This window comes from Schistocerca gregaria, chromosome X (genome assembly GCF_023897955.1).
Source record: "Schistocerca gregaria isolate iqSchGreg1 chromosome X, iqSchGreg1.2, whole genome shotgun sequence".
In the NCBI taxonomy this organism is placed as follows: Eukaryota; Metazoa; Arthropoda; class Insecta; order Orthoptera; family Acrididae; genus Schistocerca; species Schistocerca gregaria.
The window spans coordinates 819,924,809-819,948,323 of NC_064931.1; positions in this window are offsets into that span (position 1 = coordinate 819,924,809).

Consider the following 23,515-nt stretch of genomic DNA (forward strand, 5'->3'; position numbering starts at 1 on the left):
GAGTGAGAATCGATCAAATTGTAATTCGTTTTGGCTTATTGATAGAAAACGCGTGAATGCTGCAGCTCTCTGCGGTCGCGTTTACTATACAGCGGCAGAGGTGGCTAGTGGCCGCAAAGAGTCAATGACTTGGTAAGCAGAAATATCTCAGTTTGGCTGCACTATGCCCGTTGATCAGTATAGTTTGGGCTGTTTGAACATTTATATGCTTCTGATTTTTTTCCCTAGTTGTTTACGAGACTTATAGTAACATCGCAGTTATTAATAAAACTGCAGAGCCTATTTGTGTGTTGTTGTTGTGGTCGTCAGTCCAGAGACTGGTTTGATGCAGCTCTCCATGCTACTCTATCCTGTGCAAGCTTCTTCGTCTCCCAGTACCTACTACAACCTACATCCTTCTGAATCTGCTTAGTGTATTCATCACTTGGTCTCTCTCTACGATTTTTACCCTCCACACTGCCCTCCAATACTAAATTAGTGATCCCTTGATGCCTCAGAACATGTCCTACCAACCGATCCCTTCTTCTAATCAAGTTGTGCCACAAATTTCCCTTCTCCCCAGTTCTAATCAATACCTCGTCATTAGTTATGTAATCCACCCATCTGATCTTCAGCATTCTTCTGTAGCACCACATTTCGAAAGCTTCTATTCTCTTCTAGTGCAAACTGTTTATCATCCATGTTTCACTTCCATACATGCCTACACTCCCTACAAATACTGTGACAAAAGACTTCCTGACACTTAAATCTATACTCGATGTTAACAAACTCTTTCCTTGCCATTACCAGTCTACATTTTATATCCTCTCTACTTCGACCATCATCAGTTATTTTGCTCCCCAAATAGCAAAACTCATTTACTACTTTACGTGTCTAGATTCCTAATCTAATTCCCTCAGCATCACCTCATTTAATTCGACTACAGTCCATTATCCTCGTTTTGCTTTTCTTCGTGTTCATCTTATATCCTCCTTTCAAGACACTGTCCATTCCGTTCAACTGCTCTTCCAGGTCCTTTGCTGTCTCTGACAGAATTACAACGTCCTTGGCGAACCTAAAAGTTTTTATTTCTTCTCCATATATTTTAATTCCTACTCCGAATTTTTCTTTTGTTTCCTTTACTGCTTGCTCAGTATACAGATTGAATAACATCGGCCGTCCGTGGTCGCCGAGCGGTTCTACGCGCTTCAGTCCGGACCCGCGCTGCTTCTACGGTAGTAGGTTCGAATCCTACCTCGGGCATGGATGTGTGTGATGTCCTTACCATAGTTAGGTTTAAGTGGTTCTAAGTCTAGGGGACTGATGACCTCATATGTTAAGTCCTATAGTGCTCAGAGCCATTTTGAATAACAACAGGGATAGGTTACAACCCTTCTCGCTCCCTTCCCAACCACTGCTTCCCTTTCATGCCCCTTGACGCTTATAACTGCCATTTGGTTTCTGTACAAATTGTAAATAGCCTTCCCTCCCTGTATTTTACTCCTGCCACCTTCAGAATTTGAAAGAGAGTATTCCAGTCAACATTGTCAAAAGCTATCTCTAAGTCTACTAAATGCTAGAAAAGTAGGTTTGCCATTCCTTAATCTATATACTAAGATGAGTCGTAGGGTCAGTATTGCCTCACATGTTCCAGTATTTCTACGGAATCCAAACTGATCTTCGCCGAGGTCGGCTTCTACAAGTTTTTCCATTCGTCTCAAAAGAATTCGCGTTAGTATTTTGCAGCCGTGACTTATTAAACTGATAGTTCGGTAATTTTCTCATTTTTCTCCTATAGGAAGCAGGTGTTGATAGATGTGAAAATTACCTTATTTGCTTAAGTATCGTAATTGTAATTACGTATCTTCACACCACGTTGAACACTGGCTGACCATTTTCTATAGTATTATAAAGCAGGATGGTTAGCGAGCTTGATTCTGATTGGTTCAGAGAGAAAGGAGGGGAGTTCTTGCCTCTTATCTGCATGACCGTTCACAAATTTCTGCAGTACGTTACGTCCGGATTGCTGTCAGCGAGGTGGTCCTCCCTAAGTTCTCAGTATCGTAACTTCGGAGATGATTACACGTAAATTAACGCAAATTTCTTAGCCCTTGCTGTGTTCTCGGCTAGAGTAGAGTCCGTGGTCGCAGGTACACTCCTCGCGTTGGTGTTCGAAGTGTAATCTTCACCAACAGGCGCCATGGTGTCCTTGCGTCGCAAAGCTGTACCACTGTACAGTTCTATCAGCACTAGCTGGAGATACTGGTCAGCTATCTAGGAGCGTACTGTGTAGTGATGTGCTATTCTTCTACACACCTGACATATTTTTGGTCAACAATCTTGGACATCGGTAAACCTCAGAATATTACTATGACGTCATAAAATTACCATGACGTCATATATTTCAAAAACCGCCCATCGTTTTAACATATACACAATCTGGCGATGTAGGTGTGACTTAGCAACATTTATTTTGGAATTTGTTTAACACTTAAAGTCTCTGCAACAGCGATTTTATCATTGATCAATTCGTTGCAGTAATAGCGTGTATATTTCTGTACATTTACATACAGACTATGAATACTACGTAAAAATGTGGGCAAATACGAAGAATTGTAAACATGTGAAAAAAACTTAAAATTGTGGAAAATACGGATAAATATGGAAAAATTTAGAGTACTTACGCATCTACTTGAGTGTGGTCTCTGCTGGTACCTCGAGTGAGAAAAATTGCGTAGCGTTAAATTTAATTTGTTGTTAATAAACACCCACAGCCTAGATCCCAAGTGACACAACTTAACGCAATTACAATGAAAAGAATGTGTTGTTAACAAATAGCACACCCTGATTTTCTCCCTATGATGTACAGCTCAAAAAGGAAGCCACCTACTCAAGTGCTCTCGTTATAAAAATGGAAGGAAAGGGTGAAAGGGGAAAAGGGGAGTGCGAGGGTGACCTTGGTCAATTGCTTGTGTTTCTCCGTAGGGAGGCGACTGGGGGTGACCTTCAATATAACTAGCACCTTAGACTGAAGATGAACTTCATACAAGATCGTTATCTGAGATTTAGTGTCCACTGATAATCAACTGACGGTATTACGTGTAAAATAATAAATGACGTATATTCAACAACTGATGAATGGCCTACAATAGTAAAGCTCGAGTCGCATACAGCACCCATTCATTTCCTCAGTTTCATGATTTTATTTTTTCCACTTCTGATCAACTATGGTACTGACTGGTAATCTCTTCTAATCAGCATTATCACGTAACAGTCACAGAGAGTATATGAATACAATGATAAAACCACCTGTTGAAGTAAACCAAGACTGAAGTGAGGTGTTTTCCCTCAGTATAAGTTTATAACGGCGTTGATTTATTGTTGTTCTGTTCCATTGTCGTTACTCAACCACTTACTGTCTCCACAGGTAAGAAAGTACAGCAACCAAATGTCAACCAACCGTTCTCTATGGCAAAGAATCGTAACCTGATATGGCTTCTAGTCATCGCGAAATTGGAAAGATTTTCTATAGACCCACCAGGAAGGCACTTTTCCTTTGAGAAATGTGAATATTGTGTCTTATGTGCAACTCTTTAGTGTCGATATTGTGATGAATGCGATAGAATTGTTCTGTCGTAGTTGTGTTATCGATATTGATGAGAGAGACAGTCTACTCACATCACACAGCACCAAAGAGCCAGCTGATTCTAACGTTCACATTCGACTAACGTATTCACTCTTCTCGATTCACTGTATAGGGGTTTGGAAGTTAACCAAATACAGTGGCTTATTCTACCTTTACCAACAATACGTTGGTGATAAAGTCGAGGAATCGTTGACATCTGCGAGAACATACAGGTATTAAGCTATGGTGACAATGTGTAGGCTAAATTCTGTTGGGACAAGACGGTACAGCATGACATAGATAAGACAACAGCACGAGCCAGTTTAATGTGTCTTCAATAATTCGTTTGGGCTCAGGGCTTGTACGCACTAGCTCTGATTACGTGTGCGCTTGACTCACGGTATACGGAAGAAAGATTAGTGTTTAGCGTCCCGTCGAGATCGATCTCAATACAGACGGAACACAAGCTCGGATTGTTGATGAGGAAGAAATCAGCAACAGCCTTTCAAAGGAAAAATTATCGACATTTGCTTGGAGCGATTTAAGGAAATCAAGGAAAACCTAAATCTGAATGGCCGGACTCGGATTTGAACTGTAGTCCTTCCGAATGTGAGTCCAATGTGCTAACCTCTGTACCACCTCACACGACGACATACGGTATAGTAGAGTAGTTTGGAAGCAGACTGCCACATGCACTACTGGTTTGATCACCATAGTGTCTTACTCGGCATGGAGGTGGTACACATTTGCCTTTTTTTTATCTTATGGGACTTAACTGCTACGGTTATCAGTCCCTACGCTTACACACCACTTAACCTAAATTATCCTAAGAACAGACGCATACACCCATGCCCGAGGGAGGACTGGAACCTCCGCCGGTACCAGCCGCACAGTCCATAACTGCAGCGCCCTAGACCGCTCGACTAATCCCGCGCGGCCATTTGCCTTTCTGAGACAAGAGTACTGACTCGTAGCATTCTGTGCGTAATACAGACAGTCTCTAGAAACGGCGACTCACGAAGTATTTGTAATCAGAGGCTCAAAGAGGCAAATAAATTTACTGCGTGGTGAATATTCTGTCTTTATCTACCAGAATATTGAAGTAACATTTGACCTTGTTTCACTAAAGGAATCTACTATTTCATTTTTTCTTTTTAAAATTGATAATCTAAAGTTTTTCAAAAGCAAAGTATTGTTATACAAAGCTAGACAATCTTTGCAGAGAAACTTTTTCGCTAAACGACACGGGAAATGCGCAATACGTGACGGGCCAGTCTATAGGGACACTGCCGTCTCGTCTGTGTTGCAACGCGAACATAGACTAACGCCACAGGATGAAAGCCAAGCCACAAACCTTAACATTAACGTGTAACACGCTTCTAGTTCCTTTTAAAGAAATTTATGGTGCTATTATTAACAAACGTTAACGCCTCTTCTCCTTTCAAGAGTCGTCGTAGGCTGTTCAGAAGGAAGCAAATCGTTCCCCTAAAAAAAATGTAATTCCTGCCTTATCTTTGTGGATAAAAATTGATATGAGTTTTAATGACACAGAAAAACACTTGTTCTTTTGCTTATCATAATATGAATTCGTGATTTTTTTTCCTTGAAACCAAACGATTTGCAGTGTTAAGATACTTGACTCGTATACGGAGGCAAGCTCGCTCAAATTCCAGTCCGCCCATCCACATTTACGTTTCCTGTAGTTTCCGTAATCCAATTAAGGCAAATGGCGGGACGGTTTCCCTGATAAAGACACAGTTGATATCCCCTCGCACCTTTGTGCTATCTCTAATGAATTCCTCGTCGACGGCAATTTAAAGCCTAATATTCCTTCCTTCCGTCGTTTCTCGAATTGTTTGTGGAAATATTAGGAAGACATCCCCTCTATGATTTTCAGAAACTCAAAAATGATTTCGTCCCGTCTGAGTTTACACTCATAAATGAGACCTTTTCCATTTTAATGACACCCTCTTCTACCTTGCCGTCGAACCAACAACTGTTCACAGTGGCATTTCCTCGAATTATGGAAAAAATATCAGCTAGACTCTCAGAACCCATGTCCCGAAACATCTGGTATAATTTGCTGCCTGCATTTATAAATTATAACTCACAATGAAAGAAATTTGGAGGCAATAAAAAGCAGAGAGCAGACTTACCATGCCGCCTGCTGGCGCGCGTGCAGTTGACTAGTGTTCGGTACTGGCGGACCCGCAACACTCCGCAATGCGTATCTCACGCATGCCGCCTCGCAGGGAGCTCGTCAGATTTGGCACGTACCCCAGCGAATATGCACGAAAGTTTTCGCACGTGGTCGGGCTCAAATACCTCTTCTTACATCAAATGAGACAAGACACCACACGATCCATGTTCCCAGCTTCGTAACTCATGCTTATTACTTGTGAATATATGCCAGTTACAGCTTTGATGTAATGAAGTTGATTAGCGGTTTAAGCCCCTAGAGGCTATCTTCAAATACAGAAAAATGAGACAGAAATGAACAAGTCTACAAAAACCACTAAGACACCCTACTGCATGATTAAATATATACAATCATTTGAAGCATAATACTTAAAAAGTACCTTTTATACTTGGTTACAGAGTAACATGTCATCTACGTCACCGTGCGAGGCTGTCTCAGCATTTAAAAACTAAATCAGAGAGGTGATGGGCGGAGGAGGGTGGATGGGGAGGTTACACCCTCCCAACTTACCACGCACTGCTTAGCTTGATGCCTTTAAAGGTACTTCCCGGGATATTTTAATGTTGAGATAACTATATACTGCTAGGCTGTTGATTGTAAACAAACTGACTGAAACGATTTTACGTGCTTACACTTACAGTACGATACCTTAGCATTTTCTGTATATTTTTAATTTTTGTTACGTTTTTGTAGATCAGAAGAGGGACCGTTAAGGTCGAAACCGATGAGAAAATGTGTTACACTGCAGGTTTGGCTGTAAAAAATAATCAGTCGTACTTTTCCCACGGTTGCTGTCTTTCTCGATACACATAACATTTGCTGTTGTACATGAGAACTACCAACACATCGACCGATAAACTTGTTAAACAGCTTAATTGTATTGAAAATGTCCACATGTTGGTAGTCTTCATCGAATTTCTATGCTTTGCGATGGGGGTGATTTGCATTTTCCTTTTGTTTTGATGATCATCAGTTGCGATCAGAATAAACTGAAACGTTATGGATCAGGAAAAAAGCTCAACAATAGCTCACTTCATATCTGTAAAGCAAATAGCAGAATGTAATCCTCCAGTGTCAACAAACAGCAAAAGATTTGAATCTGGCTGGTTTGGGACCGCTCTGTCGAATGAGCACGTAAAATTCCTCTCTAAAAACCATTTTCTTTGTAATGGGAAACAAACCGATGCTTCCGGCGACATTGCGTGTTGCTTGAAGGACATGACCAGTATTTCTTTGGGCTGATTCCAGCTACACATTGGAAAAACGAAGTTGGAAATCTCTGACATTTCTGTACTTTTATTACATCACGGGTTTATCTGTTGACAATGTTAACTCATTCTGTAAATTTCCATAGTATATAACTTCTGTATAACGTATATTACTTCAGTTTGAACTTCATTCACGCTCACATTCAGAAAGTCATTCCACTTAATAAGAAATCAATGCTTCATAGGACTGCTATGCATCACATTCTTGTTAGTATTTAACCATTCACGTAATATACACAATGAGATACATGGAAAAAAAGCATTTGTAAATTTAAGTTTCTCTTTACTGACACTTTTAAAACTAGTACAACAGTTTTCTAAAAATAGAAAACAGTCACTGTTGCAAGTGTTTTATTAATAATGATGAGTTTTGTACAGTTAGCACATATTCAGACTATCTGTAATCAGTAACAAGAATCTAGTTACATAACAGTTTATTGGCGAACCTATCTAACATCGATCAATATGATAGCTGAGGTAAAGGTGCGAAGTAAACTGATTCACTTGCCTTGATTATACATGTCTGCATTATACAGAGCGCAAATTGGTTAACTTGAAATACATTGCCCAATCCAAACAGGTCGTGAGGTAAAAATATGGTTTCGGGATTACCTTGTAAACTATAACCCTTCTTTATCTGAAGATCTTACAGCTAGTGCCCTTTGTGAACCGATGCTCAATTCTTCCCATATTCTATACGTAGTACCTAAAGAGAAAAAGTTAACACTTTTTAAACAGTTCAAGATAACAAAATTTCTCAAGCAGCCGGAAAACTTAAGCCTTTATGATCAACTGGTCACTAAAAACCAAACGTTCTAAGATACCATGACGTCAACTTTCTCAAAATTTAGGGAGTTTTCTTTCTTCCTTTTCCGTGACTCTTGGCTCTATCACTATGGTTTCATGTTCGGTTTTCTCACTATTCCACAATTTATTAAACCTTGTACAGTTTCCTTGATACTAGTTTATGCATCTCTTAAATATCACACAGTGATCTCATTGGCATAAGATTACTAATAAAACTTTTTAAGATACTGATAATAATACAGTCCTTAAATCTTTCCTGTGTTGGGGAAGCAGAATAGGTATCCATTGTGTTTAGAATTCTCATGATAATTTATGGTCCTTCGTACAAAAGCTCCCATTTATTTGGTCTTTTATTCGCCAAAAGTGACTTCAGATAATCGTTTATCAATAATTTGTCTCCTACTTGAAAGTACCTGGACTGCATGATGTTCTTGCCTTAAAATGTCTTCCACTGACCAACCTTGGCACTGTAGTTGCTTATCTAATTTTCATCTCACATAATAAGACTGCTCTAATTAGCTTCTAAATGTGTCCTCACTATGTGTTGTGCGTCGTTTTTTGCGGAATGCTTCTGTAGCCTGTAACCATAGGCATCCATACGGAGGGTGGGAGCAAGGAAGGAAACTTGCCTCGTCCCCCTGGAATCTGGAATATGCATTTCTGAAAGAGAGTCAATAACTATCAGTCTTCTGGGTTATTGTAGGTTGTCTGTGTTACCTATAAAAACTTAGTTCTTGTCACACGAAATACCTCGAATCTGGCCAACTCATTTCTATCAGAAATTAATTTTGGAGACTTTCCCCCCCTCCCACACTCCCCACGATTAATTTCTGCAGATGTGTATGTCTATGACCACTCGTAATTTGTTCCATTTAATCCAAAGTGTGTAGATAATTTATTCATAAGCTCTGGTATCGAGCAATATGTTCAGATAAATCAGTTCAACTCTCTAAGAACACATACAGTGCCGGCCGCGGTGGTCTCGCGGTTCTAGGCGCGCAGTCCGGAACCGCACGACTGCTACGGTCGCAGGTTCGAATCCTGCCTCGGGCATGGATGTGTGTGATGTCCTTAGGTTAGTTAGGTTTAACTAGTTCTAAGTTCTAGGAGACTGATGACCTAAGATGTTAAGTCCCATAGTGCTCAGAGCCATTTGAATCATTTGAACACATACAGCATGATTCGCTTCTGGATGACTTTGTGAAATGGGTGTCTGATGGATATCATTTCACTACCGATAAGAATTCCATATGTTACCACAGAATTGTGAATCCATTATCTGTCAACATAGCATAAGCTTTGCCAATAGTGATTTAGTAGCCATCATGCATATGCCTAATAACTGGCAAGCTGACAGCTTTCTTCGATGCATACACGTTCACATACTTCTTGAAAATATTGAAAATCTCAAAGTACATACTTCCTCTTGCTTTAAGTAAATGCGCATATACACTATGTGATGAAAAGAATCCGGAAACTTGGCTGAAATTGACTTACAAGTTCGTGGCGCCCTTCGCCGGTAATGCTGGAATGCAATATGGTATCGGCCCACCCTTACCCTTTATGACAGCTTCCACTCTCGCAGGCATACGTTCAATCAGATGCTGGAAGGTTTCTTGGGGAATGGCAACTCAGTCTTCACGCGCCGGGCTACTTCCGTAGCAGCGGGACTTCTCAACATCTTTTACATTCAACCCTACGTTCCCTAACGAAGGACCAAGGCATTTATAATACATTATATAACAATTATTCCAGTAGTTATTTAAATCCAAAATGCATAACTTAAACAACATCGTTCAAAAGTTCACGTAACTAAAATATGTATAGATAATCAATTTCCTTGATAGATACAACACTTTACATAAGCAACGCTACAAATTGACATAGAAATATCGATACAGATACAAAAGTAGGTCGAAAATAGGTGTTACATATGTCCCATGGTTTATTGATGTTTCCTGTTTGGGATACATCAATGAAACATCAATAACACCTAAACTGTGTCGAGCAGTCAAAAAAACTAATCAATCAAACGAGAGTAGGGTATGAAAAAAGTACCTCAGAAAACGCACTAAAACATTATATACCTTATAAACATCATTACCAAAACAAGACATAAGCATCAACATTCAATTCTGTATACCTATCATAATTTACTCTCATTTTGTGAAGCAATAAGTTGAGTAGTAATAATTTATTTTTTTGTAATGCCAAGAATATTGAGTAGCATATTGCAAGCGTTCAAAAAATGTAGATACGCTTGTAGAAGTAAACAACTAACACTATCACAAGAAATTTTAACACTGTACATGTAAACATGCAAACATATTTAAACTGAACCTAGTATTCTTCTTCTCACTGCCCTTATTTGAAACAGACAATCCATCTTTGAAAACCATTGCTAAACCAATACAACACTAGCAAAAATAATGATCAAATAACTTTGCTGCCTGCTATAGCATCTGGCAGTCCATGTTTGCAAACCTTTCAATACCGAATATACACTATACATTAGACATTTGACTGCCCACTTTTGGTTTTATGGCAGTTCATTTCTCATACAAATTTTCTTGCCCTACTTTGGTAAGTCTTTTGTGCTGACCGCTCTGTATTCAAGGCAGTCCACATTTCTTTTCAATTTGGCAACTTTTGCCTTTAGCCATTTCAATATAGGGTTTCACATATTTTACAACATTTTTTAGAATCTGAAACTTACAAGAAAGTATCGACAATTTTATATAGATACCAATATTTTCTTAAAGACATAAACTACAGTTAAATACAGTGCAGTAACTTCATAAGATAGGTATATTTCTTTTACAGTGTAATATACATTTTTATTCGGGTATAACTTCTGAATATATTTTATTTGCTCATTCCTAGGGACGTATAGTTTGAGATCGACTATGTTACAGACACCACAGGGCTTCTTGGACTTTGGATAGATCAAATAGTAAGCATTGTTATGAGGTATATCTTGAATTATGAATGACCCATTGTATATATACTTAAATTTTGAAATTTCATGTTTAAGTCAACTTGATTTTTTATAGGTCTTCAGAAGAACATAATCTCCGATCTTGAACCTGGCAGACTTCAGGTTCCTATTGGGCCTTTTAGATCTCGCTTCTGATTTCTGCTTTGTTTTTTCTTTTAGCAATTATTTCTTCTTGGCTAATCCCAAATTTGTACCGGTGAGAATTCTAGTTTTTCCTCAATTAGACATCTGCCCTAATTACTGAGCAGGATTCCCTCTGGTGTGGACTCAATAGGGATTGTGGTCTGTTTGGTGGTTAAAGTATTGACATTATTTTGTTCCTCCCGCAATTGATCTTGGTCGACCATAATGTCGCTCCAAGACGTGTCCTCCTCCTGCAAATCACCTATATCAGGTGGCTTCTTCGATTCCTGGGGTTCAAAGTTTTTAATTACTTGAACTATTCGTTGAAGTGGTACCATATCATCAGGTAGTTATCTCCGTCTTTGTTCAGTAATGACGTCAGGATTTTGTTTGGAAACATCCTCATTGGTTGGTACCACATTGCAGTTAGTTGCACCTTCATTGGTTTCAGGTATACCGACCATTCTATTTCTCTCTCTGGAAATCTTTTCTGATTTCTCCTCAGATCTTAATTCAGGCTTGAAGTTTTCTTCTGATGAGCTACCGTTCTCATCAGCTCTAATAACGTCCACAGTTACTTCATACTTCGTATAATCTTCATGGCCTTCCAGATCACATAGACAGTTGCCTATTTTCATTGTCTTAAAAATCATGCCTTTCAGTAACAGTTAGTACTGTTTGACAATCGTTAACAGAGGTCATCTCATAATTAATGCTGATTTCGTCCTACAACATCATTCTATCCATAACGACCATTTTATTAGCTGCTCGCGAACGTTACGCAGCGCTTTTTATTTCCTCCTTATTTTCGGGCCACGTCACTCTATCGACGTCCCTATTATCTCTCCTTTTTGGTCACATATGCTTTCTTAAAATCCTCCCTTTCGCATTGTGTGAGGCTCTTGTACAGATCGTGCATCTGCACATGCCATTTTGTCTCCTCTGAACACTCATTTTTGCCAGTTACACTACTATTTGTACCGCTGCTCGCGATTTGTCTTACGTCTACGAATCAATCCGCTCTTTCCTCCACTACAGAATTATTTGCCATAGCGGTTTCGCCTCTTATTTACTGTAACGTTTACATAATGTTCCGCCGCTACACACACGGCTTCTCTTGGAACAGCTGGATCATTCGCACCGGTCGTTGCTCTCTGATAGCTTATAAGTTTGCTAACGCCGGGCCCGTTGTCTGCTGTCGGGGAATCACCGAATAGCGCACCAGTCGTACGTGCTTTGCCGCGCGACCGCTTTCCTGTTTCATTATTCGGTGACTATTTCAGTAAAGTTACTTCGTTTGGGCCGGTAAGTTCCGTCCGTGTGAGTCTGGCCCTCAACATCGGCGGTAACAATTTTCCGTATCGCTCTGGTGTGCATTGCTTGCGAAAAACCTCTGCCGCGACCAGGAGAGTTTCCTCTTCCTCTGCCCCTACCTCTACCTCTTTGAATCACATTGACGTGACAATCATCGCCGTCATTTTGTTCCTCATGATTACGGTTGTTTCTGTTAGTATTATTCTGACGGTTATCCCTGTTTTCTCGCCAGTGAACTTCTCTTCCACCCTTTCTGAGAGGGCTAATTAGCTTCAGTGGTTGCTTCTTATGTACCTTTTAGAATCTTCTGGGAGCTTTTTCCATAGTTCCTAGATAATTTCGGCTTCTGGTCGTCTACTTCTTAAGTGTGTCGACTTCCGGTATCGGTATTCGCAGAAATGAGAATGAAATTTTCACTCTGCAGCGGAATGTGCGCTGATATGCGAAAGACAAAGGTCCTGAGTTAGAGTCTCGGTCCGGCACACAGTCTTAATCTTCCAGGGAGTTTGATTCGCAGAAATCTTTTAAGAATTCCTGTACCTATTATCATGGAGTTTAGCATGATAAACTCCCGCCATAAGCAATTCTGCTTTCGTTCAGACCAGTATTCGTCTGTGAAGTTTTGTTTAAATTCATCAAAAGCCATTTGCTCAGTATTCATGTTAAGTCCCCAGCGCTTGGCATCACCTGCCAAGACGCTAAATCATAGCATTTATCTTTTTATGATTAGATAAATTACCAGGAAAAAATCTTTCGCAATTCTTTACGAAATGTATCGGATGCCATCCATTATGTTTCTTGGCGGGATCGAAACTTTCCTTGCCTTCCAACGACTTGTTAAGTGGTGTTCCGGTACTAATAACATCAGATCTGTCTCGTATTTTACATTGAAGGTCAGCAATTTTTTCTTGAATTTGCGAAGTGTTTTGATCACACTTTTGATCACATTCAACAACTTGTTTACTTGAAATTTTTCGGTATCTGAAACTGTTCTTTTCAAATGTGAGATTTCGCTCATGCACTCGCCTGCTATTTCAGTTTCCAGACCAAACGTTTTTTTCGTCCACTTTTGTCGCTAACGAAGGTTCTATTTTTTCCTGGATATTATTGATTTCAGTATCAACCTTTCATTAATATAATTTATTTGTCTCTCTCCGCCCCTGATAGCTGAATGGTCAGCGCGGTGGAATGTCATGTCTAACGGCCCGGGTTCGATTCCCGCCTGGGTCGGAGATTTTCTCCGCTCAGGGACTGGGTGTTGTGTTGTCCTTAATATCATCATTTCATTCCCATCGACACGCAAGTCGCCGAAGTGGTGACCACTCGAAAGACTTGCACCAGGCGAACGGTCTACCCGACGGGAGATCCTAGCCACACGGCATTTTTCCCTGCATATTAGCCATGTTTTCATTTGTGGATTTAATTTCATTTTTCATTTTGGTGACAGTTGAACTTAAAGTACCTGCTTTTTGGTCTTCCTGTTCAATCTGTTGACTTATTTTTGTATTATGAAACTTCATTTGACTTTTGAGATGGTTAACCAGTGTTTTTACTATTTCAAGATTGCTACCTTGGGTTTTAAGCTGGCTTTCAAGATTGTTGCCTTGGGCTGCAATTCGGTTGTCAAGATCACTGATTTGTGTTTTCAATTGGTCAGACAACATTTTTAAATAGTCAGTCACATCCAATACGGAATTTTCGTGCTCTGACTCTACCTGATGTGCTCCTTTCAGTTCTTTATTTGTGGCGAATCAAGCATGCCATCTGAGTTCTTCACATAGCCGCTATCGCCTACAAAGTCCTCATCATTTGCGTCCTCTATTTTTTCTCGTTTGATTTGGGACGGTCTCAACATCTCGATCTATTCATTTACGTGTTCGTGACATTGCATGTAGGCTAGCTGCCTGTGGCGCCCGACTTTTCGTTCACTCGGTGTAGTTACTGCATTCTCACCTTTGTCCATTCTGAATGTATATTACAATTAACTTTTGTGTGCAGCGCCTAATGTTATTCACTCTACAGGACTTGGTACCACCCTTGCGCCGCTGAACATGTTGTGACTGTGAGATAATCTAATGGAAACAGAACAATCAAACTGAGATTCGTTTCCGAAAGACTCCAGCAGACTATAAATAACGGTAAACAAGTGGGTTAGGGAACAGACGTTCTCCCGGCACAAAAGCAGGTTATAACATAACATATAGCCAGACTAATTAGGCATTCTTGTGTCAAGCAATATAATAAAGCAAAAGGCAGTGCTAGGGCTAACCTAACCTTCCATGAAACACACGCTGAACTCTTTCTTTATACTCATTTCACACTACAACACAGTAACTTAACCGTGCAGGTAAATGTATTGCTGCCCTGGAAGTCAGGTAAACAAATGGCCATTGAAATAGCAAATAGTAACATATGCCTCTCAACACCACGTACCTTAAATGAACTAGATGCAATAGTTTATGGAACCAGTCACCAATACTAAACAGGGACGAGCATGAAATGATGCTGATTTAAATCAGGGGGTCTGTTAATGATCATACTCTGTAACTTTATTGCTTAGGGTCTCTATGCCTGTGCATTAACCAACTTACATTAGAACAGCTAACACAGGAAATATTTCTTTCTTAAACTCGGTTTGAAGCAACTGACCGGATTGCAAATCTAACTACACTGACTCAGAAGGAGCCTTTGTATTGCTTCATTAACTAACTAGACTAGTACATGAGGGCCCCTAAACGTTCATGGTTTGAAGGCCGTCAAGAATAGCGCCCACAACGATCCGCTACTGCCAACGAGATGTTAACCAAAGCACCGCTCAGCTCAGACTGCTTGCCCGTAACAAAGGACAAGTTGGCACTTGAGCACCAACAACACCTTTTCCACTCCGCCAGGCTACTTCCGTAGCTGTGTGGCTTCCCCATATCTTTTACATTCAACCCCACTTTCTCTAACTATGAACAACGTTATTTACAATACATTATATAACAATCATTTCAGTAGTTATTTAAATCCACAAGCATAATTTAAACAACAGTGTTCAAAAGTTCACATAACTGAAATATTTATGCATAGTCAAAGAATTTCCATGATAAATACAACGCTCTACATAAGCAACTCTACAAATTGACATAGAAATATCGATACAAATACATAAATAGCTCGAAAATAGGTGTTACACCCTGCTGACATGCATGGTCCATGGATTCATGAGGTTGTCTCCATACCCGTACACATCCATCCGCTCGATGCAATTTGAACGAGACTCGTCCGACCAGGCAACATGTTTTCAGTCATCAACAGTCCAATGTCTGTGTTGACGGACCCAGGCGAGGCGTAAAGCTTTGTGTCGTGCAGTCATCAAGGGTACACGAGTGGGCCTTAGGGTCCGAAAGCCCAAATCGATGATGTTTCGTTGAATGTTACGCACGCTGACACTTGTTAATAGTCCAGCATTGGAATCTGCAGCAATTTGCTCAAGGGTTGCACTCCTGTCACGCTATACAATTCTCTTCAGTCGTCGTTGATCTCGATCTTGCAGGACCTTATTTCGGCCTTAGCGATGTCGGAGATTTGATGTTTTGCCGGAATTCTGATAGTCACGGTACACTCGTGAAATGGTCGAACGGGAAAATCCCCAATTCATCACTATCAGATCCTGTGCCCCTTCACTCGTACACCAACTAACACCACGTTAAAACACACTTCAATCTTGATAACCTGCCATTGTGGCAGCAGTAACCGATGTAACAACTGCGCCAGACACTTGTTGTCTTATATAGGCGTTGCTGATCGCAGCGCCGAATTCTGTTTATATACATATTCTGTATTTGAATACTCATGCCTATACCAGTTTCTTTGGCACTTCGCTGTATCTGTTATAGGTTCCACTCACTTGAACGATATTCTGTAATTGGTCGCAGCTGTGTTGGTAAGCGGTCTCCCACTATCCTATTACGAACCAAAGTTTTCACCTGCTTTACTGCGATTGACCCTACGTTATCACTGCATTTAACAACCCTACAAGTTGTTACACTCAGTCATTTGTAGGAGTAGATTCAAATTGTGAAATCGTAACTATAGTCATAGGATACCACTACGTTTTTATTATTTATGAAGTATATAAGTTCACGTTTTTGAACATTTAAAGCAACCTGCCAGTGTTTACACCACTCTGAAATCTTATCCAGATCTGACTGGACATTTGCTCAGATTTTTCAAGACAATTCTTCATTATAGGTAACTACATCGATTATCATTGTTTTCTAGGAAAATGATATATAACGAGAACTGAAAGCTTCAGTACGGCACGCCTGAGGTTATTCCAACGTCTGTCAATTATTTTTTGTGCAAAATAACATACTGTATCCTCCTAATAAGGAAATCCAATTAGAAATTCCGTTTGATACATCGCCTGATCGTACTTTCGTTAATAAACGCTGCTGCAGTACTGTGTTAAAAGTCTCTCGGAAGTCAATAAACACAACATTCACCTGACTGCATTAATCTAAGGCTTCCAAGATGTAACCTGAGAAGAGCGCTGGGGATTGTCGATCTGCGAGCACTGCCGCTGGCTGTTGCTTGCGTGACTGCAAGAGTAATGCTTTTATATTATGTTGGGCAGGATGTACAAAGACTAACAACCTAACCGGACAGAAAACACAATTTGCTGAAATTTCCTGGAGTTCGACCAAACTTTGGGCCGCTTCGGGACTGCCTGGCAGAGCAGCCTTCGCGCCGTAACACGTAATGCGCCACAGCTACCGCAAAGTTACAATGGTAGGCCGAAAACAGATATCACGTGTCGAGGAATACTTTGACTTTAGACGTGATTAGGCACAGGTGAAGCTTTGCTTCAACTAACGACCGATATCTAACGATGTTTCAGTAATAATAACAACTTAACAGCAGTATACATCAGTGTCAAGAATACCTACAATAACGCATCTATACACATATTAACAGTTAAATCAATTACACAAGGAGTAGGTGATCGACGTGGCAATAGCATACACACCTCCTACCTAACCGGCAATTGCTGACGAAAAGTGCTACCAAAACATATTCCGGAGGACATGCTCACGTATTGCCTGCTGCCTTTCGTCTCCAGATCTTCGTCTGACGCTTGTCCAACGATTTTGGTGGTGGTGGTGGTTAGTGTTTAACGTCCCGTCGACAATGTGGTCATTAGAGACGGAGTGCAAGCTCGGGTTAGGGAAGGATTGGGAAGGAAATCGGCCGTGCCCTTTTCAAAGGAACCATCCCGTCATTTGCCTGAAACGATTTAGGGAAATCACGGAAAACCTAAATCAGGATGGCCGGAGACGAGATTGAACCGTCGTCCTCCCGAATGGGAGTCCAGTGTGCTAACCACTGCGCCACCTTGCTCGGTCAACGATTTTGGGATGTATCACAGCACGACTAGCTGGTAATCCCAATAATTCGTCTTCCATTGCTGGTGGCGGACTGGAGTCGAAGCCGTGACCTGAGATTACATGAAATCTCCGAGATGAAGTCTGTGGAAGGGGAAGGGTCTGTGGAAGGGGAGGGGGGCGTTTCTCTGGTCATTATCGCTGCAGCTCCTCGATTGTTACTTTCAACGGTCGTTAGTTGCAGCACGAACATCCAAGATATATGCATATCTCGATGCTTTCTTCTTTATTGCTAAAACTGTTATTACTTTTATGAATTTCAATGGCATCATTGACCAACTGAGAGTGGTAGTTTTTCTCCACCTTGGGAACATGCGTGTTACCGAATTTTATTATGTTGTCGGTCTTAAACTGCGTATGCTCTGCTATTGTGGTTTTTCCACCTATTTCAACCTCCAATACCGTTTATGGTTGATTATGGTAGAATTGAATGAGAGCCCTGTCGTTACAAGATATGCAGTGTGGTTCCGCCACGGTACAAACTTTCAGAGATGATGGAGAAGCGTAAAAGTATCAGTTTGAGGTAAGAAACCATGATCTGCAAACGACCGAGCTGAAAGTTACATGCGAAAATCGTCTGACAGTGCAATATATGCGCCGGTATTGTTGTTGTGAAGGCAACTTTCAGAGGTGGTCTATGGACCAAAACAAGAAAAACATTTGTAGTAAACTTGGGCTCTAAAATGCATGTCTCAAGAACTACAAGCACTTGTTCATCTACTCTACTTTGAAATACATGTCCTCTACTTGACAAGTGCCCATAGTTCTTAAGGTATGCACTTTAGAGTCCATATTTACAAGACAGTTTTTATTGTTTTGGTTTATACTACCATCTGTGGAAGATGACTATCCTACAGTTTAGCAACAACAGTACCTGTACGTGCATTCCAGTGTTAGAAGTATCAGAAAGATTTTGGCTCATAACTTTCGACCAGGTCGTCTTTGGGCCAGTTTCCCTTGCCTCAAATTGATACACTTACTCTTCTCGATTATACCTGCAAGTCTGTAACAACATCACGGAATCACCTTGTACCTTTCCGCATGGGGTACACTCCTGGAAATTGAAATAAGAACACCGTGAATTCATTGTCCCAGGAAGGGGAAACTTTCTTGACACATTCCTGGGGTCAGATACATCACATGATCACACTGACAGAACCACAGGCACATAGACACAGGCAACAGAGCATGCACAATGTCGGCACTAGTACAGTGTATATCCACCTTTCGCAGCAATGCAGGCTGCTATTCTCCCATGGAGACGATCGTAGAGATGCTGGATGTAGTCCTGTGGAACGGCTTGCCATGCCATTTCCATCTGGCGCCTCAGTTGGACCAGCGATCGTGCTGGACGTGCAGACCGCGTGAGACGACGCTTCATCCAGTCCCAAATATGCTCAATGGGGGACAGATCCGGAGATCTTGCTGGCCAGGGTAGTTGACTTACACCTTCTAGAGCACGTTGGGTGGCACGGGATACATGCGGACGTGCATTGTCCTGTTGGAACAGCAAGTTCCCTTGCCGGGCTAGGAATGGTAGAACGATGGGTTCGATGACGGTTTGGATGTACCGTGCACTATTCAGTGTCCCCTCGACGATCACCAGAGGTGTACGGCCAGTGTAGGAGATCGCTCCCCACACCATGATGCCGGGTGTTGGCCCTGTGTGCCTCGGTCGTATGCAGTCCTGATTGTGGCGCTCACCTGCACGGCGCCAAACACGCATACGACCATCATTGGCCCCAAGGCAGAAGCGACTCTCATCGCTGAAGACGACACGTCTCCATTCGTCCCTCCATTCACGCCTGTCGCGACACCACTGGAGACGGGCTGCACGATGTTGGGGCGTGAGCGGAAGACGGCCTAACGGTGTGCGGGACCGTAGCCCAGCTTCATGGAGACGGTTGCGAATGGTCCTCGCCGATACCCCAGGAGCAACAGTGTCCCTAATTTGCTGGGAAGTGGAGGTGCGGTCCCCTACGGCACTGCGTAGGATCCTACGGTCTTGGCGTGCATCCGTGCGTCGCTGCGGTCCGGTCCCAGGTCGACGGGCACGTGCACCTTCCGCCGACCACTGGCGACGACATCGATGTACTGTGGAGACCTCACGCCCCACGTGTTGAGCAATTCGGCGGTACGTCCACCCGGCCTCCCGCATGCCCACTATACGCCCTCGCTCAAAGTCCGTCAACTGCACATACGGTTCACGTCCACGCTGTCGCGGCATGCTACCAGTGTTAAAGACTGCGATGGAGCTCCGTATGCCATGGCAAACTGGCTGACACTGACGACGGCGGTGCACAAATGCTGCGCAGCTAGCGCCATTCGACGGCCAACACCGCGGTTCCTGGTGTGTCCGCTGTGCCGTGCGTGTGATCATTGCTTGTACAGCCCTCTCGCAGAGTCCCGAGCAAGTATGGTGGGTCTGACACACCGGTGTCAATGTGTTCTTTTTTCCATTTCTTGGAGTGTATATTCCCGACATTGTGAGCGGGCCACTTCCGTCCTTTGCGAATCTGATACATTCTTTGATCTTCTTCGTCGGTTTGTATATATTCATTATGCCATATATGCGCAATGTATGGTCGATCTCGTCCGCATACTGGGATTGTGTGACAGAAAGGCGGTAGCCCACTATTCTTCTTGTGACGTGGCACTTCACTGTGTGTTAGGTTTCGTGTTGCTTCTTATATAACAGGTGGAATATCCATTCATCCCTAAAACCCACTTCAAGCGTTTTGACACACGACCGAGATTCTCTGGCCTACATATACGTTTTGCGAGCGTTATAAGCGAATTAATTATACCTTTTTTCGCTCGCTTGCTGATCTGAAAATTTGTGCAGGTATCTGTCTCTTAGAGTTGCGCTCTACCAAAGCTATGGTTCCGTAGTTTTGGTAAAGTACATACACTATGTGATCAAAAGTATCCAGACGCCTGACTGAAAATAACTTGCAAGTTCGTGGAGCCTTCCATCGGTCATGCTGGAATTCAATGTGGTGTTGGCACACCCTTAGCCTTGATGACAGCTTCCACTCTCGCAAGCATACGTTCAGTGAGGTGCTGGAAGGTTTCTTGGGGAATGGCAGTCCATTCTTCACGGAGTGCTGCACTGAGGAGAGATATCGATGCCAGTCGGTGAGGACTGGCTCGAAGTCGCCGTTCCAAAACATCCCAAAGAAGTTCTATAGATTTCAGGTTGGGACTCTGTGCAGGCCAGTTCATTACAGAGATGTTATTGTGTAACCACTCCACCACAGGCCGTACATTATGAACAGGTGCTCCATCGTGTTGAAAGATGCAATCGCCATCCCCGAATTGCTCTTCAACAGTGGGAAGCAAGAAGCTGCTTAATACATCAGTGTAAGCCTGTGCTGTGATAGTGCCACGCAAAATAACAAGGGGTGCAAGCCACACACCATAACACCAACGCCTCCTAATTTTACTGTTGGCAGTACACACGCTGACAGATAACGTTCACCGGGCATTCGCCATACCTATACCCTGCCATCGGATAGCCACATTGTGTACCGTGATTCGTCACTCCACACAACCTTTTCCCACTGTTCAATCGTCCAATGTTTACGCCCCTTCCACCAAGCGAGACGTCGTTTGGCATTTATTGGCGTGATGTGTGACTTATGAACAGCTGCTCGACCATGAAATCCAAGTTTTCTCACCTCCCGCCTAACTGTCATAGTACTTACAGTGGATCCTGAATTGTCTGGATAGATGTCTGCCTATTACACATAACGACCCACTTCAAATGTCGGCAGTCTCTGTCAGTCAACAGATGAGGTCGGCTTGTACGCTTTTGTGCTATACACGTCCCTTCACGTTTCGACTTCACTATCACATCGGAACCAGTGGACGTAGGGATGTTTAAGAGTGTGGAAATCTTGCGTAGAGGCGTATGACACAAGTGACACCCAATCACCTGACCACGTTCGAAGTACGTGAGCTGCGCGGACCACCCCATTCTGGTCTCTCACAATGTCTGATGACTACTGAGGTCGGTGATACGGAGTACATGACAGTGGGTGGCAGCGCAATGCACCTAATATGAGAAACGTATCTTTTTAGTGGTGTCTGGATACTTTTGATCACACAGTGTAAATGACGTAGTAAATAGTAGGATTACCGGTAGTACTGGTAGCATTGGCAGGGGAAGAAACATAAACGAATGTGGACGACGACTTCTCTTGGTTGTTTGTTTGTTTTACACATAATGAGAATCGCACATCGTTCAGTATTAGCCCTTTGTGTATTTTACAGGGTGACAATTACTGAAATTCATTAGAAAACGTAAATTAGTTACAACCTCTGGGTACCCCAGAGTCAGAATGCAGTCCCCAATGTGCTCCTCCAGAACATCAAACACTCTCCTGCTTCGAGGAGGCAAGCTACGTTTTGCGCGAACCACATCTTGTCGAAATCAGGGTCACTTTGGATAATAGTGATGAAATCATCTTACCAAACCTTCACGTACCGTTCGGTATCACCGGGCCAACAAGAAAGATCGCATCGATTGTTCCGTGCTTGGACATTGCACACCACACATATACCATTGAGGGTGAAGAGACTTCTCGATAGCGGAATGCGGATTCTCAGCCTCCCAAATGGGCAAATTTGCTTATTGACGAATCCGTCCAAATGTAAGTGGGTTTTTTCACTAAACTATGTAAAGCCAGAAACGCATTTCCTCCTATTTTCATCCATTGTACTATAATTTTTTTCCTTGTTTTGTTACCTGAAGATATTACATGTCTGTGTCTTTATGTATTGTAATAGTTTTACTATTTGGTGGTGTGGAGAACCAAAGTGTTTAGGATCTTTGGTAGTGTGAACTCTGCCGCGTGGAGCGCGGGCAGAGCAGGGTCTGGCTGGAGTAGGGCGGTGGAGCAGGTGTGTTGAGTGACGCTCCCGCGAGTTGCCGCGCTTTCGGGGTTTGGCAGCCTGTAATTGCGCTCGACTTGCTATGATAGTTTCTGACACGGTGTCGCGGACGGGGAGCATCAGCTGGCGCACATCAAGAGCCCGTTTCGCCTGGTGACCGTGTCGAGAAGAAGGCGCTCCAACATACAGCTTCTGCAACAGCGACGGCCGACAATGAGTGACTGTCGCCACCTCCCCGGTCGACGACTTCAAACCTTCAATCAACCAACAAGGAAGACTAAAAGCACGTAAAGTTTTAGAACTGTATGGCAGACCTCAGCTTTTAAACTGTTAAATTTTCCTCACTAAATTACAGCAACGTAGAATGAACCTTTGTTGCCCATTGTCCCAATTGCATTACCAAACAGTGTCCATTCCTTTTTCCGGAATGAACCCGAGTGTCGTTGAAATTCAAACTCCGGCACTAAAGTAATATCATTCCATTTCACTGCTTTTATTTCGAAATTCAGTTAAAGTATTCATAGCTGGCTACAATATTTAGATTACACAATCACAAATTAAGAGTGCGCGTTTTGTTACCATATTTTAGCTTACCTGTGACTGCAGCTCAGCTTGGTACGTACTAAATTCTACTATTGTTAATTGTTCAGAATCATTTAATTCAAGTTCAAAGTTAAGTCTCTTATATCTAAATTGTGTAGATTCAAGTAGCTTTTGAAATGATTGTTGAGGTAGCCCAAGACTAACCTTATTTTATTGAATTTCGTAGTGCATCAGAAACAAAGTTCACTATTAATTTCAGTCACTAAATTAACTTTCAGTTTTCCGGTTTTATTAATTCTTTTGCTAAATTAAGTCAGAGTGTATCGAAATTTA